This window comes from Dermacentor variabilis, chromosome 5 (assembly GCF_050947875.1).
Source record: "Dermacentor variabilis isolate Ectoservices chromosome 5, ASM5094787v1, whole genome shotgun sequence".
Classification (NCBI taxonomy): domain Eukaryota; kingdom Metazoa; phylum Arthropoda; class Arachnida; order Ixodida; family Ixodidae; genus Dermacentor; species Dermacentor variabilis.
The window spans coordinates 45,067,604-45,080,943 of record NC_134572.1 but is presented as its reverse complement, the minus strand read 5'-3'; the positions used below and the strand labels follow the sequence as shown (position 1 = coordinate 45,080,943).

Genomic DNA, 13,340 nt, shown 5'->3' with positions numbered 1-13,340 from the left:
CTCCGGAGCGTCTGCTGTTCTTGAAGACTCTTTTCATCGACGTAAAGAATGAAGTGTGCAACAGACATGGACAAAGTGTATGGAGTCTGAGCATTTCACTCTAAGAGTCTACCTGCCATGGTTCCTTAGTGGCTATGATGTTGGGCTGCGAAGCACGAGGTCGGGGGATCGAATCCCGATCGCGCCAACGGCCGCCGCCTTTTCGATTGGGGCGAAATGCGAAAACACCCATGCACTTAGATTTAGGTGCATGTTGAAGAACCCCAGGGGGTCTGAATTTCCGGAGTCCCCCACTACAGCAGGCCTCGTGGTTTCGGTACGTAAAACTCCATGATTAATTAATTAAATATTAAAAAGCCTGCGGTACAGTTAATTTCACTGCTGAGCCCGTCTTAATCATGAAACTTCATTGCCTACTGAAGTGCAACTTGACAATATACCGCATAGTTGAAGCGAAGCAAGCATTTTATTTCAGTTCAATAAAGAATTAGGCATTCGCCATTCCTCCATAATAGGCGAGAGAAAACGTATAAATTTACGCGCTAATAATTTTATTTTTGTGGTTACCGCCTGATTTGGGTAACAGTAAAAGTTTGAAGTACGAATTATCTGCAGCCTCGCGGTGGAACAGTGGCTGGCGGTTATGAGGGCGTGGGCGGGGCTTCACTGTAGGCTTGAGTTGTATCCGACTATAGCAGCGTTCTTTTAATTAGCTCTGGAAGAATTATAGAGGAATATACATTTGCGGAACAATCACAGTTCTTTTGGATCCCTCGTTTACTGCTCTAGCAAGTTAAGTGCCACAACCGACTCGTATTGTTATTTGGGAAGTTGCGTAACGATGCGAGGCTGCCAGTTCCGTACAACCGCGTAGGGTGCAGGACGCTGCGATTCTAGACTACGCCCACCGCGGAAGGTTAGAAAAACACCTGCATAAACAAAGCAGAGAAGTGGCTACGTTAGGCGTCTCGAATGATAACTGTAGAAGCGTCACTCAGAATACACGGGACTGTTCTACACTTCCTTTTTCCGTCTACTTCCTTTTTATATAAAAAGATGTTGATTCATAAATATTTGCATATACAACCGTTAAGGTTGTTTATGTGAAGCTGATTGTTAGTGATGATTAGTGATGAGGTGATTGTTAGTGATGATACGTAAGGCGTCTCGAACGATAACTGTAGAAGCGTCACTCAGAATACATGGGACTGTTCTCCACTTCCTTTTTCCGTCTACTTCCTTTTTAAAAAAATGATGTTGATCCATAAATATTTCCATAAACAACCGTTAAGGTTGTTTATGTGAAGGTGATTGTTAGGTGAAGTTAATTGTTAGTTCTGGCTTTTTCTTCCTGTTTGGCTGTTGTTTTGGCTCTCTCCCTTAGTAGATGCTTAATTTCTCAACTCCTTGGGACTCTTGTTTGCAGTTGCCAGTTTCGCACAAAAAGTGCTGTACAATTAGGGAAAAGCTAGACGAGGTAATGGGTGACACTCATATTGCTTATGGGTTTCAGAGGAACCTTTAGCTCGGATGCTCCTAGCTAAACACATGTAAATGGAGAATTCGTTTTTCTCGGCAACCGCGGCACGAAATTTGAGGGGGTTTGTTGCATTTAAAAGAGAAACTTAATATCTAGTGACTGTTGGCTTCCAGTTTTTGATTTAGATTGTCAATTTTTTATTTAAAAATTGGCAGAAAATAAAAAAAAAATCAGAAAACGAAACTATCAAGTTTACAACGCTCTAACTCAGCAAAGAAAAATAATATCAGAATTCTGTGAATTGTATCTGATGTTACATCTAAAGGGGACAACATTTACATGTTACAGATGAATCTAAAAAAATTCAGGAATATGGAAATACGGCTTTTGCTGAACCCTTGCACACGACGCAACAAATTCACGTAAGACATAAATTGACGTATCGTATTTGTTCGCTTTGAATGATCTAATGGATGCCATTTACAGAACTGCGGTATCTGTTTTTCATGCAGAGCTATTAATTTATAAACTTCGCGCGTCTTTCTGTTTTGAACTTCCGTATTTTTGAAAATCTCTTTCACAAAATTCAGGCCATAAATCGAATTTCCGCTTCCAACAGCCACTATAATTTAACTTTCTCTCTGAAATGGAACAAATTTTATTAAAATCAGTCCAGGGGTTATCTCAAAAAATCGTTTTTGCGTTTTACATGTATTTGAATATGCCGTGTCGGAGTTGGGCCCGAGCTAAAGCTTCCTCTTAAGGGTTATTGCAGGGTTTGATGATGGCCGCTGTTCCGCAATATTTTATTCTACGCCTTCTCTAACCCATATCGAGGGTATATCGTTCTGAGGATCTGCCACCGTCGCGGCGAGCCGTCACTCCAGGAAATAATGAAGCAAAAGGACAAGTTAAACGCAACTGGCGTTTTCTCCGCCCGCAACTCGTTTCTCGTGCATACAGACCAGCTGACAACGAACCGCATCCCTTTCCTGGTCCCTGGATCAGTCTAAACAAAGAAGGTTGGACTAACGAAGCAACAGTAATGCGCGTGACCGTTGAATAGGTGGCGACAACTGAACGCATCTCGAGTTAATCGCACGGGCTCCGAATCTATGAGAGTGGGCGGAGAGGGGGGCGGAGAGGGGGGCGGAGAGGAGGGCGGGGGGTATGCCACCTAAATTCGGTGGGGGGGAGGCGCCCCCCCCTCCTGGGTACGTGCCTGGCCAGTTTGTTTAAGCATTAATGCTCGTGAGCGCGGCTGGACAGTACAGCGTTGTTGCATCAGTGCAGAGGCATGCACAGATTAGAGTATACGGCAGCTAGCTGGGCGAGTCGGTACATCTGCACAATTATTACACACAGCGCGCAAATTAAGCATTTAAGCGTAGTATTAGAAGCAGATATCGTTCACATCTCAAGGAAACATAGGTGGGGAAGTACAACATTTGCATGTCGCTAAACAGCGAAGCAGGAAACGAGGCATTGCACAATGACAGAGCATAAACGCGAGATTATAGTTTTTCTACATTATACATAAAAAAATATAATAGAAGATGCTTTTTTACACACAAATAACTGTTTATAGACTGGTCAGTATAGGAGACCATGTGGATTCATTCAATTGACTGCACAAATGACCGTATGAATTGCTTAATTTGCCGAACAGAGGTGAGTGTGGTATTGATTTCAAATTTGTTAAAGTTTGAAGGTACATAAAACATTTCTGTGTTGCGTAACTTCTGTGTTCTTATATGTTTCATTTTGAAAGAACCAGATAAATAATGTTTACGCAGATTTTCAAATAGTAACTGCTTCTCTATGGATAATATGTCGAAACGATTCATGCTAAATGATGCATTTTCACTATGAAATTGTGTTCCGTATGACAGGGTAGAGGCAATTTTTCTTTGAATACTATTTAACACATTTAAGTTTTATATAGATGCCGAGCCGTATAAGGTAAGACCATATCTTATTATCGACTCGCCTAAGCTCTTATAAACTATTGTTCTTATAGATGCATCACATAACGATCTCAGAGAATATAGATAAGCACAAACCGTTCTTACCTTCTTTGCGACTTCCGCTATATGGATATTCCAAGACAGTGTTTTGTCGAATGTCATTCCTAAATATTTTGCACTATCTACTAACTTCACTGGGATACATGAACAATTCCCAAAGCATGTGTGGTGCAAATAAATTGGCTTGAAATTTATTACGACTTTATGTGGATTGTTTAAACATATAAGGTTTGTTTTGGCTTTGTTAATGACTACTGTATTAAGAGAAAACCAAGAAAGCACACATTCTGTATCTGTTTGAAATGCATCTCCGAGTTCGCTATAAGGAAGGAAGGAAGGAAGGAAGGAAGGAAGGAAAAAGTGGAGAAGGAAAGGCAGGGAGGTTAACCAGTTTAGCTCAACCGGTTTGCTACCCTAAGATGTCCCAGGCAGTACAAGGGCAGGGTCATCTGCGTACAAGTACAGCTTGGGTTGGAGCGGTAAGCTGGTTAGTTCATTAATATAAATGTTTAATAAGAGGGGTCCTAAAAGGGACCCTTGAGGTGCTCCTAATTTAATATCTAGCAACGTACTATAATAGTCCTCTATTTTTACACACTGTTTTCGTTATTTGAAATAATTATGAAAGAATGAAAGGTACGGTGATCTGAAACAATAATTCTTTTTCATGTAGTAGAAGTTCATGATTGATGGTATCTAATGCCTTCTGAAGGTGGATAAAAAGTGTTAGAACAATATGGTTCCGACCAATTTCAGCGCAGATAAAGTCATTAAAATCTTCTAAGAGGTGAATTGTGCTCTGTCCAGGGCGAAAATCACGTTGAGCCTGGCTTAATAGATCATACTTTTGACAGAATTACATCATAGTATGAACACATTTTTCAAGAGTACAAACAATAGACGAAAGGATAGCTGCTGGTCTATAGTTGTAAGAATTTCGTGAACCTTTTTTAAAAAGGGGCTTTACTACGCTGATTTTCAATTTCTTACGAATATGGCCTGTCTTTAGCGCTTCGTTAATGATGTAATGTAACATTGCTTTTGCACAAGGATATCCCTTATTCTAATGCCATCGTAGCCAGGCGATTTCGTCATTTTTAATTTCCCGACTATATTCCAGAGTTCAGTCTCTGAGATAAGAGGGTAAGTGAGCAGAATGAATGTTTAAGTTATTTGTTGTGTTACGTGCGGAACCCGATGCACTGGGTGTAAGTAACTTCATCACCAGTTCAACGAAGTGCTTATTAAAATCTTCAGCCAGTTTTCTGTTTTCCATATTCGGGAAAGCTTCTTTTATTGCACTGTCAATTGTACGCCTAGGAGGTCTTCCTAAAGCCGTGTTGACTATACTCCAGGTTTTTTCGGAATCGTAGTGGGACGCAGAAAATTTCTGCAAGTGTTTAAACGCTTAGCTACTCTTATTTTCCCTGTAATTTTATTTCTAATTTGTCTAAATTCTTCTTTTGTAATCTTATCATCGGGTTTTTCTTGCAGCTTTTTCTGAATATTGGTTTTAATGCAGCAGACTTCCGGGATTTTTTTATCGATCCAGGGGCTACGGGGGTTTTTACGCTCGAGCCTAATTTTCCTTTGGGGCTTGCGGTAAATGTCAGAAAAGCTTTGTACCAAAAGCTCGTATAGCTTTGTAAATGGTCAGTGAATATTAGTCTGTCCCAGTCAAAAGACCTTATTTGTTTATCAACATAAGCGCTGTTCAGAATTTTCGGAAAACTGTTGGCTGTATTGGTTCGCATCTTCCAAAGCGGCTGGGGCAACAGAATAGTGATCCGCTACTTTTTCCTTAATTACACACTCAAAGGAACTGCCTTTACACATTTTTGTATTGATGCGGTCAATATAGCTTTTTGTCAAATGATTGCCTAAGATTTCTTCACGTGTGTAACATTGCATCTGATTTTCCAGTTCTAAGCTTGCTAGTAATGTCAGGTATTCTGTCATTCCCGGTTTGTTTACATTAGAGACATCTAAATTAAAAGTCACCAGCTAGTTGTATAACTTGTTGCTTTGACACTTGGGCACGCAGGAAGCGTGAGAGTTTTTCCAGAAAGACATCTGTGCTTTTGTTTGGTGGTCTGTACAGACTGTGCACACCAACCGTTAGTCATCACCTTTTGTAATATTTAGAGCAATTACTTGTGCTTCAATGAAATCTGCCTGCCTCTCCTCGCATAACCGATCATTATTTACAAAAGAGCACACCACCACCTCTTTGGCTTTTCCTACATAGTGGAAATGACTGAAAGCCCGTTAATGAGAAGTGCAAACATTCGGGGTCAGTATCGTTAATTTCCGTCCAGATAAGAATCTGCAGGGACGACAGAGCTTTTTCCAAATACGCCTGTAGCGTGTCCCAATGTTTCCGTAAGCTCCTCACATTGATATGTATTAGTTCAAGAACGAGATCATTAGACTTTTCACTCGCCCGTTCCGTCTTCCTTTTCACCCAATCACTTACAAAGTTAACGTTCTCAGTCATTTCACACCAATTTGGTTAGAGCTTCTTCCTTGTCTATTCGAATAACGGAATCACCCTCTTGCTTTCTCACATATATTCGCCAATTGCGAGCCCAGACAAAGCGGTATTTTTTCTCTTTCGCGCCTTGGTCATCCAGAGCAGTTTCTTCATACGTGCACTAAGATTTTCGTTGATAAAAATACCTTCTTTCCTTAGACTGTACCTTTTACCAGTCCACTTTTCTCTCACTTTTAACAAAGCGGACTAGGATTGGAGCTGCAGTGTTTGATTTGGTTTTAGTTCTGGGAAGTGCTGATCTGGTGGTGCAGAAAGATCGAGTTTCTCAGCGATAGACTGCAAAACTCATGTTAAGTCTTCGCGCCCATTATCCTCGACACCGTGTGTTTCTATGCTATTTTGCCTAGAGTACAGATCTAGCCTATCCACATCCTGTTACATCATTGAAAGGCGAGCACACTTTGTCATTAACTGTTCTTCTAGACTAGTATTATTTTTCTTCAGTTCTTTAATTTCATTTCCTTGGAATTCAATATTCCTTAATGTCGTCGTATTTACATGGCAGTAGTCCAAGGGATGTCTCCATTTCCTGAATTGTTGCTCCTTGCGCTTCAAACCTACTGTTAGTGGCTTCATGCTTCGCCAGTTGCTCTTCCTCTTTTTTTCTCGATAGCATCTATGCGGCTCAGGATGACGTCAAGCTTAGCCATGATGTCTGCCAACGGCTGAACGTCCAGATTACCCGAATTATCAGAGTCGTTTTTTGCGCTGGCGAGCTTTGATTTTCTCGTCGCACAGGTTGGACATGACCATCTTTGCAGCTTATCATGATTCATCTGTTTCAAGTTTCTTTTAGATACGCCCCGAACACTTCGCAGTATGATAAGCATGTTTGCAGTCGGCACATTTTAAGTACCGGCTATCTAGAGAAATTGAAGTCATGCAAGCAAGACACTTATTGTCAGAATTTTCTATGTGAAACACAGGTACAGTCCGGCGGAGCAAGAATATACTAAAATATGAAACAACAAAGGACAGCCTCACCTAGACAGGCAAAGCAAAAAATGCGTCAGCGCAGGCCAATGCACTGCGCCGGACTGCAACCGGTAGCCAAAAGTTTGCCGCTTTTAAGCGTGGTTGAGCCAGGACAATTGAAGTAGCTGGCTGCTTTCCGCGTGACGTAGTTCCATGCCTCGTTGACGGATAATCTGTCGTTGCTTGAAGGCTCCGTTCAGGCCGCGTGGGTAGAAGGCATCCTCAGCTTCAATTATTGTCGATGTGCAGGTAGCAAAATCCGAGTCCTAGACAAGCAAAGCAAAAATGCGTCAGCTCAGCTCAATGCACTCCGCCGGACTGACCATCGGAAGTATACACGGAAGTACTTCCGATGGTCGCAAGAATCCGTTTTCTTGCGTTCTTCCATCGCTAGAATGGAAGTACCGCGGAGGGCGTATTTGATTGCCAATAACTCCGCTTCTGCTGAACGCATTGACGTACTTTTTGCGGCAAGATATTTCTGAAGTAGCCTATTCTGCCTTCAAATGCATATCTCCCCTAAAAAGTGGTTCAGAGCCCCTTTAGGCACCACCCGCACGTTGCGCGCTACGATAGTGCTGTTGACTTTTCGAAAATCTGCAGGCCTTAACGAAACTGTCCACTGCGTTTTTGCAGAAAAAGAGGCAGGAGCCAGTCCTTCCCAGCGTGTCTTCCTAGCCACCGTCAACTTCATATCCTCCTATGTCCCTTGTATATGGTGTCTCTTTTTAGCAGCACGAAATTTTTAAAGATTGCCTGTAGCATATAGCACAATTCTAACCCTTGAGCTACATTACTCGATGAGGCTGCAATTCCTGGGCTACATCGGCCACAATGAGGCTATATATATGGTATACTCCGGTTACAAGTCGTGAATTGAACTATGTGCGGTAAAGTAATGAATTAAAGAAGCTAATTCGTTTAAGTATGCTAATTGTTCAAATAAGCATCTTGATTTAGCCTTGAAGTAATGGCCGCCTCATCGAGTAATTTAGCTGAAGGGATAGAACTGTGCTATCTGCCAGAGGCAATGTTTAAACGTTTGGTGGCGCTTAAAAAAAAAAAGAATAAACAGAGATACCTGGCATATCCTGGTGTTCACTCTTCACTATCACATTATTCTGGTTGTGCGTGTCTGTGCATGCACATGGCAACTCGTTAGGACGTCTTCACGCGTTTTCTCGAATGCCACAGCACGGCTCGAAGCTTAGTAGCTTTCGTTGGGCTTGGGCGTGACGTCACGGCCAGCATATTGGTGAACCCCGCACGACCTTCACTGCGTTGCCGAAGATAAGATAAGCGTACCGGATTGGGCACGCGGATATTCGCCGCGATAGTGGTTAGCCAGCATGGAGGCTCGTCGACAGCCTCAGTGTAAGCCATCTGCATACGCAGATGTCTTCGGGTGAGGGCTGATGTGTGTTGACACCTGCACGTCGTGCATTACGGCGACCACTACGGAAACAGAGTTGTATGATTATTAATCGTGTAAACATTTATGAACACCACACAGATAGAAATAAAAGTGCGCCATATAGCAATTTTCTTCTGAAACGCCTTCCACGGCCACCCGCTCTAAGAGGAGAGATGAAAAAGGGGAAGAGAAGAGGAAGGGGAGATCAGGGTCATGCAAGAAGGTTGTGTAACCGATGCTGCTTGGTTAGAAGTGTGCGCCCACCATCGACTGTGAGAAGGGTGCATGCGCAACATAAATTATTGAAGTCGAGGACACTGGGCTACATGTTACGTAGACAAATAAGCAGGCTTGCGCCTGACACGTGCTGCTATGACGCGACAATTTCAAGGGCGACCACTATTCGGAGTTTTCTTAGCCAACTCGAGTGCAGTAGCGAGTGGGAACGTATCCGAATGATTACCAAGCCAGCCTCTTAATCATCACTGTTAATCTGTATCTCACAACTGTAACAAAGCAACTCCTTTGGAAGCTTTTCTTAGCGCAGTTGGCACGTCGCCACATGATACACCACTCAGCATTGTTTTTCAGTGCATTATATACAGGGTTTATTATGAAAGTAATGCGCATTTTCTGGGAAATATAGATTTATTTACCGGACCTGTACAAATGGTTAAAATACTTCAATATACTCTCCCCCTGCATCAATACAGTTGCGCAGACATGTGTGCCACGCCTGGAAGGCACCCTGAAAGTCCTCGACGGGAATGTCTCACAGGAACGCTGTGACATGCTTTTGGATGTTTTCCACGGTCTCCCACTGCTTTCCTTTCAGCACTCTCATCAGTCGGGGAAAAAAAAAGAAGTCGCACGGAACCAAGTCGGGACTGTATGGCGGATGGGGGACCACTGGGGTGTTGCTCCGGGGCAGGAAGTTGGTAACGATGAAGCACGTCTGGCTGGGGGCATTGTCATGGTGTAGCTTGACCGTGTCTGTCAACATGTCAGCCCTCACGCGCGCGACCCGGCGTTTCAATCTCTTGAGCACCTCCAGGTAAACGGCTGAGTTGACAGTTTCTCCCTGCTGTAAAAACTTAAAATGGACGATTCCTCGGGCGTCAAAGAATACAATGAGCATTGTTTTGGTGTGAGACTTGCTCATTCGCGCTTTCTTGGGGCGGGGTGATGATCTTGTATTCCACTCGCTGCTCTGCCTTTTCCATTCTGGGTCGTACTCGAACATCCAGGATTCGTCTCCGGTTACGACAGAGTTAAGAAAGTCTGGCTCATTTTGAATCAAATCCAACAATTCTTGACAGCGCAAAATTCGAAGTTCTTTCTGATCTTCCGTCAACACTTTCGGCACAAGCTTCGTGCAGACCTTGCGCGTTTGCAGATCCTCGGTCACTATTTCATGTACCGCAAATGTGGACATGTCTAGGGCAGAACTCTCGCCACATTTCCTGACCAGTTTTACCGCGCTGCCATGAATAGTCGCGTCATAATAAAATCATGCGCATCACTTTCATAATGGACCCTGTATAGCGTATACCACTATCCAACTTGCAAGACAACCTTTTTCTTCGACCGCCAAGTAATCCTGACTAAGGTATGCCGCTATTGTGGAGTAATGCGAAGATCTTTTCCCGATGACTGTTTTCTTATCTTTTTTTTTAAGGAAGTCTGATACATTTCTGAGGCGGAGCTGATAAATTGCTGATACATTGCCTTTCTGAGAGCCCTGTAGCTGTGTCTTGCAGTCGCCATTCTAGAAGAGCATTATCCCACATAATCTATATAGTTAATATCAACGTGTAGTGTACTGTTTCGTAGTGTAGTAACTATACTAGTGTTTTGTAAGCAACAGTATTTTACAGCGAAAGCTGTATATGACTAACCTTCCGTAGTTTTCTCGGATTCCGGCAACAGAAACGGACTTAGCGATTTCCAATAAACCTATACAGGTATAGTACGGCGGCGCAGATGTCAAAATGCGGAACTGATTAGAACGCTCGCCGTGAACAATTGCATGACGTAAAGGTCATCGGAGTACATAAGCAGGAAAAGTATCGGCGCTAAAAACAGCTGCGCTATCGTTAGGGCGGACGCGTATAGTTCGTACACCCGAAGAACAACATACGTACGAGGAGCGCCGGAGGGAATTGTAACGAGAATGTGAACGGCGCCGGCGCGAAACGACCACCGATGAACGAACGTTCCCGCGATGCTGAACAAAAACGACAATCGCGAGCCCGGGCACCTCAAACGAGCAACGGCGCCAGACTCGCAATGCAAAAAATGGCGACACCATTACGCTCTGTGAAGATGGCAGCGAAATCACTTTTTTTTTTTTCGTTTGAGAGATTTGACTGTCGTCAGCTTTCGCTGCCATTCCATATTCACAGAGTGGAGTGGTTGTCATTTTCTGTTATTGTAACTCCATTGCCTCTTTATTATCTTGCTGTTCATTTATTGACACTTCCCTGCGTAACGATAGCCGGGATTCTTAACGAAAATATTTGGCTGTCGCTGCTATGTACATACGTACGGGAACTTATGCGGTACATGGCTTCGGGGCATTGGCTGCGCAAGTTGACTCTTCTGTACTGCACGAGATTCATTCGTTAATGGTCCTACCAACTTAATGTGATGGTGCCGTCAGGTGCCTGGGTTATACCAGGTGCTTTTAAACGAGGGTCACCTACTGTAGTTTCACTAACGGCTGACGGAAACGAGCTTTTGAACGGTGCCGCGCAAACCACGTGCGGCGATGCTTTTCCCCGCTAGTAGCGCGACGCGCCGCCAAGCGCCGCCGGCATCGCCAGCGATTACGTCGTCTCCTTCTTTCGGCGTCACCCTCTCGCAGCCGCTCTCACCGCTCCCTCACTGCGCGTTCTGCGAGAAACCATTTTGCTCTGCCGGCCGGCGGAAAGAGCGAGACGGGAGGCTGTGCGGGCCGCCGCTCCTCTCTTTGCCGCGCGGCCCTCCCCATTGAAAGCAGTGGAAGGGACGCGCATCTCGAGTTTTGCGAGACCGTCGCCGAAGCGGTTCACCGCTTGTGACGTGATTTGTTCGCGCCTGGTGCGCGCGATCTTGTGACCGCCGTGTGCTTGCTGCCGACGCCGGCGCGTGCTTTCCTGTGGCGATTAGTGGCCGACTCCTGCCGGCGTCCGGAAGGAGAGAGAGAAGGGACAGCGTGGATGCAGAAGCCGCGCTCGGATGCTGCGCCGCTCTGTGCTCCGCTCTCGGCCGTGTTATTGATCGTCGGCACCGTGCGACGCATTTTCGGGCCCGGCGCTTCGACCTCCCTCCGGAGGCTCGCGTGTGTGACGTCGGCGCCTGTGCGGAAAGAGCGACCCGCGGATAACACTCCTAGGGCGAACCGACAACCTGTGGAGATCCGTGGTACGTGCGTTCACTACTGTGCCATTCATTGTCCGGGTGGTGTCATAGCGAGGCGATGTGTTGCGAACGCTGTCAGCGGCAGGCAGGCGTTGTCGGGGGCTGTATGGCGATGGATGTTGGTTTGTGTCGTTGCTCTCTCTCTCTCGGTGAGATGCCAAGGTAAGCGAATACGGAATTCTCATCTTCGTGGCTGGGCGCACGAACAAGATTTAGAGGAATTTAGAGCAAAGAACGTAACTGCCTCAAGCCGTGACAGGGAACGATACTGCTATTTTCCTTAATAAAGGCACAACAGCAATGTTAATTATCATGGCGGTTTGCTAGGTTACCATACATATTACGCTGCGTTTGCCGCTTATTCTGCGCAGGTATAGAGGCTCGTTCATCTATGCATTCTTTGAATGCTTCCATTATATTTTGCGTTGATTCGGCGACTGGCGAAGTGTGTTAGCAAGCGTTCTTGCACCGCTGTAAGCGAAGGTCGCAAGTCGCGCGCGTACCTGACGACGAAGACTTTGTAGACAGGACGGGATCACACGCATACGCAGGTGATTCATCAAATATTTACGTTGGGAGGGCAGCACTGTAACCTGGACGCTACCGCATGTTCGTTCGCTTGATGGTTATGTGCATACTTTTCTTCTTCCTCCTGTATAGGGGGACAGGGGCGCGCCCATGACATAGTTTTGACCTAATTATTTGTTCCAAGGTTCCGGCACTGTTCCTTGCATTCTTGTTGCGTTAATTTGGTTTCACGTTTGCTGTATGTTCGCTCCAATATGGCTCTCGCGAGATGCGACGGCTCTGCTGTGCCACGCCCGAAGTTCACCGAAGAAAGGAGAATCGCGACGGGTCGTCCAGCACGTCAGTCCCGCTTGTTTAGCTGTACAGTAAGCGACTGTACACTGTGTGCGAGAGGTATCGTGCTGTCAGATATATCTTTATCCCTACAGAGAGCGAGAGATACATTACGCATGTGCTTATAGATTCGTTTCATTGTCCCGGCCTTCTTGCTACAGCAGGGAAGTGGGAGACACCTTGCACACGGCGTCTTGAAAAAAAAAAAAAAAAGAAGAATGGATACACGCATTTGCTCGCTGAAATTTATTGCGCCACTGTCTCATTATGAAACCAGGGAAGTATTGAAAGAAAATACGTCCATGCGAGGCTTTGCATATTATTGCGTACGAGTGAACACGATATGAAAGCGCACGAGTCAAAAGAGCCGTGGCGGCATGCGAAACAAGTTTAAGCGATGTACGGCTGTGACCAATCAAGGTGCGTGATTCTAGTTATGGCTACATATATTCCAGCTAGAAAGCGTTAACTTCCGTAACCCGGACTCAACATTTTCGTGTTGCCAACATCGGTGACCACGTGACATTTGAACAGCCGGATAGGGAAGGGCGGAGGGAATACGTAAGTACGAGTCTCGCGAAGCAGGAAATTCTTATTAATCTATCCGCCGTTTACGCGCGCGCTGTA

At 44.9% G+C, this 13,340-nt stretch overlaps 1 protein-coding gene across 4 annotated transcripts in view; it reads left to right on the top strand.

Moving 5' to 3' along the window:
- LOC142582503 (uncharacterized) overlaps window positions 1-13,340 on the top strand; it is a 165,155-nt gene that overhangs the window by 37,456 nt on the left and 114,359 nt on the right. Inside the window, exon 1 of one of the 4 annotated variants that reach the window (XM_075692310.1) lies at window positions 11,333-11,855. The exons of the other annotated variants lie outside the window; for them this stretch is intronic. The gene's annotated coding sequence lies outside the window, so the exon portion shown is untranslated. Of the gene's footprint in view, window positions 1-11,332; window positions 11,856-13,340 lie in introns of those variants that run through there. 4 annotated transcript variants of the gene reach the window in all.